Source organism: Lucilia sericata, unplaced genomic scaffold, assembly GCF_015586225.1.
Source record: "Lucilia sericata isolate MDLA Ls3-8-SP2 unplaced genomic scaffold, ASM1558622v1 Contig000062F_arrow, whole genome shotgun sequence".
In the NCBI taxonomy this organism is placed as follows: domain Eukaryota; kingdom Metazoa; phylum Arthropoda; class Insecta; order Diptera; family Calliphoridae; genus Lucilia; species Lucilia sericata.
In genome coordinates this window covers 474,282-479,892 of record NW_023994097.1, presented here as the reverse complement: position 1 = coordinate 479,892, position 5,611 = coordinate 474,282, and positions in this window count along the sequence as shown.

Genomic DNA, 5,611 nt, shown 5'->3' with positions numbered 1-5,611 from the left:
TATAAATTGTTTTAATATGCTGAAATAGATTTGTCATATTCCTTTTCCGATTGCAAAAAATCGGGCGGAACACTTTCGATTATTTTCTCCCTGTAATCAATAGACTTCAGCGAAGAGTATATGTACATAATGTTTAGTTTGCAATATAATTTCAACAGCATTATTTCTATTGTAGTTAAACAAATTTAATAATAATTAATGTTAAATATGCAAAAAATGAAACTGTACCTATAGAATACTAATACAATTTTCTACTCAAATGTATACCGACCTAAGTACCTGATTAGAAAAAAACTTACGATCTCATACAGATCTATATGTTTATTGTAGTATCGCCATAAAACACGTGTGTTTTTCACATATGCAGTACGTGGTGGTCATCATAAATCACACCAATAAAAATTGAAATTTTCATACTTTTTGCATGGTTCTTTCATATACTCTTTTGGGTTTTCCGAAAATCTTATGAATTTAATATTTTTGTATCCTTAGCGCATTTTAATCTACCTGTTTAGCGTTTATTTTCCGCGAATTTTCAAAATCGTTTTATAATACCACTAAAACATTCCTGTTAATCTCTATCTTTATCCGTAGCTGTAGGATTTTATGATCACATATGAATTTGAATTTTTCGCATATATTTTTGATTACCTGTGCGAGTAGAGCTGTTAAAGGTATTCGAAATTTGTTCTAGTTAGGTAGGCTCGTGTAAGGTTTTTACTAATTTGATGACAATCGATACGAGTGAGTTTGGTGTTCTTTTTTGTTTCTTTGATATAAAATTGGGAATTTCCAAAATTGATATGAATTGAAATGATGTTAAATGTTTATGATGATAATCCAAATAACTTTCGGTTTTAGTAACAATTACTAAAAGTTGGAAGTTACACATGAAAAATGTGCTAACGCCTCTTAAGACTTTTCCTCTAACCACTAGGTATTTACAATAACAAAAATTGTCCGGAAGCAGGATGCTATTTCTAGCATAAATGTATTAATAATCAAAAACTATTGATATTGAAATATGTGATTTCAAGGAATTAATTATTCTAATTGAACGAAATATGTATTATATATTTATACACCACAATATAGCCCAGTATAATAATGGTCTTACTTGACTGACCAATGACACCAAAGTGTTTATAAAAAATTATCTTGCATACGACATTTTCAATATTGGAATTTTTTTAATTGAAGGGCTTATTGCAGTAACTCGATATGCCACAAAAATAAAATTTTGAGTAAATCGACATTAAAGTTTAAAAAATTCTCAAAAAAATGTTTTTTTTTTTTTTTAATTTGTACTTTTAACACGCCTAATAATCATATAAGGTCGATATCTATCGTATGCCAATAGATGGATATCATAAATAAAGTGGAAACCACTATTTTAGCAAAAAATTGTGGCTTATCAAGTTATTGCCTAACAATATTTGAAAATTTTTTATTTTCAAAAAACAAGTTCTAGTACATTTTCAAAGTGGCTTATCATGTTCTTGCTACAAAAAAATTTATAAATTTTATTTTCAATATGAAAAAATTTTTTTGATGTTTTGCAATCGAAAATTTTCCAATCAGCAAGAACTTGGTAAGCAACATAATTATATATGAAATTATTTTTATGCAGTAACAAGGTAAGCCACTTTAATTTCAAAAAATTATATCTCCCGAGATTTTGAGCAAAAAATTTTTCTCTTCGTATAATGAGACTTGTCTTAACTTGTTCTATCACAGTAACATAAAAAAAATATCAATTCCGCTTTTATCTCCATCATTATAAAGGACTTTCTTAAAAAGTGTAAAAAATATATGTGTCATATCGAGTTTATGAAATAAAATTTTTTTTCAAATTATTTAAATGGAAAAAGAGGCATGACCCTTATATCGCAAATTTACCATAATACGCTAAAAATCTCTTTAGGGACATTAGATATGGTTCCTAGCAACTCAAAAAGCACATAAAATCGAATTGTGATGGTTGGTGGCATATCGAGTTACTGCAATAAGCCCTTCAATTACATATCGATGGACAATATTTATTATTCTATAGTAAATATGTATTCATATATATCACGTCTGCGATATAAATTTCAAAATATATCTTCAAAATATATTTTTCTATATGCAAACCCTTTTTTATCTCCAATATATGTACTTTCAGTGGCAATATAAGTCTTCTTAGCAATTCGGACATACCGAACAAGAATTGGTGGAGATTCAGTTCAAAGTAACGATTTTTATAGACTTTAATGTAACTTATTAGTGTAATGTTCACAATTTATTTGCTTACATATATGCTTAGGAACTCAATGAAGGCCTTCAAAAGTGCCATTTTAACTTATATCCACCTGATATACAAAATTATACATGAAATTCTTTTTATATATGGACTTTCATATTGAAAGATTTAGGCATGGAGGCACGGACTAGGTATGTCTTTGGGATAAAACGATGCAAAATTTCAGTTTAGGCCATATATATTGCCATATATTTATACCAAATTTCAAGAAATGTTGCTCACATTTTATATGTTTAACCTCTTTGGCCATATTGCCTTAACATTAATAGAATATTCTTTCTAAATATCAACTTTCTTGTTTTAAGGAAGAACCTGTTATTATACCCTACACCACTATAGTGGAGAGGGTATTATGCGTTTGTGCTGATGTTTGTAACGCACAAAAATACCTACACCCACCTTAAAGTATATCGATCGACTCAGAATCACTTTCGATTAAGAAATGTCCGTCCATCCGTCTGGCTGGCTGTCCATGTATACCTTGGCTGGATACTGTTTACTTTTTTTTAAAATGACATTTATTTATATATTTTTGTAAAAAGCCGTTCTCAAAATTACAAAAAGCAACATGTTGATGGAGCATCGAGTAAGCGGCTGGAGTGAGAAGCATAGAAAACAACAGAATGCCTGGGTTCAAATCCCGGCCAAGGAACTTTTTTATTTTTTGTTTTCTACATACAAAGTCGGCCCAAAATAACTAGATACCACATAACATATTTGTAGGTTTATTTGTAACTAGTTATTTCGCAAAGTTTTTGTAATCAAATTAGTAACCATTTATTAATTTGTTTAAGGTAGGTACATATTATTTGAACCTCGTCGAACAAAAATAATTAGTTATTCACCCCAAAAGTAATTAGTTTCCACGTGATTCCAATATTACTTTCTAGATTACTAGGTAATGAAAATTTTTGCTGGGTAAGGAATATCGCTTTCTTATCGATCTTATACTCAAAATGTTCTACGAATTTCAACGTGCTACGTTTTTGTGCAGTTCAGAAGTAATGATTTTAAAACGGAAGTCTAAGAGCCAAAAAAGGTTTAGAAGCTACGAATTGGAGGAATTAATCCATTAAGTTGTTGTCAAAACTTAACTCAAAAAAAAAAACTTGCAAAGTTATTGGAATCCACTGAATCTGTTAATCAAAATGTTTTCAAATAGCAAAATTTTAAAAAAGAATCTAAAAGGTGGTACACAATTGTGTAACTTAAGTTACTGAAGATGGGAGATGTATGAGTGTTTTTTGCGATGTAGACGAAATCGTATGTTGTGCCCGGTTTGCTAGTCGAATGTTCATGGTGACAAGGTGTTTTGAGCGACTAGAGCTCCTCAAATTGAACCAAATGATTGCAGGGATCCTGTACTAAACACAACTAATTCGTTTGAAGCGATCGGGAAATATCCGACTAAATATGAAGCCGTAGTATTACATCATTATAATATTTACTTTCATATTAGTTACTATTCGCATATAAATTTATAGTGTAATTACAATTTTTAATACACTTTTAAATAATTGCATAGTTGTAAAAACATTTTTAACTCAAATCTACCATAACAAATGAAGAATCTCTCCTCAAATTCTATAGTTATTGTTCTTTCCACTTGACTTTTCTATTGTTCTAAAGAATACGAAAACAAAAATTCAATTCGTAGAATCGACTAAATCCTCTTTAGCGCCAGCCATAAAATTTTATTTTTGTTGAATATAAAGAAACAAATTAAAACAATAGTAAAAGATACTCATACTAAATTATAGTGCATATATAATATTCGTGAGTATACTCGTATGTTATTTGCACATACGCGTAAACACAATTTGATTTAGTTGAAATTTTTGAAAAATAAAATACCTACAATTCGAAGGAATCTCAATTCCTTGCCTTCTTCTTATTCTTCTGCTGCTTTTCCTAAAGAAGAAAACAAAAAGGACAAGGCGCCTCTGAAGGACTTAAACAAAATAGAACAAAACAAGACAAAAAGAAAATGTGTATACAAAGTCATAAACTGTGAAATCGAGCATAAAACCTTAAAAAATACACAAATACATGTACACAAATGTAAACATCCTTTTTCGCAGCTTAAACACGTTATGAAAATACAAACACATATGTATATATAATTATGAACATGCATGTAAATATTAGTTTAATATTTTAGACTGTTTATGAAGGACAACACACTAAGAATCCTAAAATTATATTTCCTTTCGCTTTCGTTTTTGCCAATTTCTATTGCTTTGAAGTGAAGTAGTAGTATGAAGAGATATTTTCATATTTCCATCGACTAGATTTTGTGGTGACGTCCTATTCCGTATCCTGCTGTAACAGGTGTAAACAAGTTTTGCAACAGCCATGATCACCAAAAAAAACAATATAAGCGAGTTTGTACTTGAAGATTGTCGTCGGATTATCGACAATAACCAATGGATATGATACGTCTATACATTGCAATATTTTGTATCTTGTCTTGTACATCTTCTCTGCAGAATTAGTACTTTTAGTTTGTTAAGATTTTTGACTAGACTTGGGTAGAATTTGCTTGGCATTGTCGCAGGATGACGACAACGGCAAAGACAACGAAAAGCAAGACTTGTGTCTTTGAGGCGTTATAAGTAGAAAGAATGTTGTCGGTCATTCGTTTTACGCTTCGTCTCTTCTGATTATTGTCGTCAGTAGTACTTTTTGCCAGAATTCTGTTTTTCGAATTTCTCGACGACACAACATTGTGGCGACTATGGATTTCCTTTCGGAGGAGACTCTATTCTAAGAAGTTATGAGAATTTTACATCAGCTCTGTTGGTTGTAGTACCTTTTGATTTTAGATACCTAAACGATTATTGGAGAATATTGTATATAGTCTAAGGAAATTAAATACATAGGAATTAGTCTATAACTGAAAAATAAATTACACCGATAATTAAAGTTACTTTAAGATACTATATACATGTTAATTATTGATACCATTAAACTGAAAATTATAGAAAATTCTTATAGTTTTCAATACAAACTATTGAAAACATAAATATTACATTGGGTTTGAAAATACGTTAATGATTGAAATATGTATATCAATATAAATATTACATTAATAATATACGTTTTGTAATTATATATTATTAGGAACTGCTTGCAGTTACAAACTTTTTGTTCAAACGTTTCTTATTTAATTTAATGACGCTGACTAGATAATGATAAAATTTAGAATGAGAGTGTGTTAACAAATTCTACTAAATGAAACTGTATATTTACATATTTATATAAAATTTAAATTTTCCTGAAAAACATGATTTTTAGCCTTCTTATTGA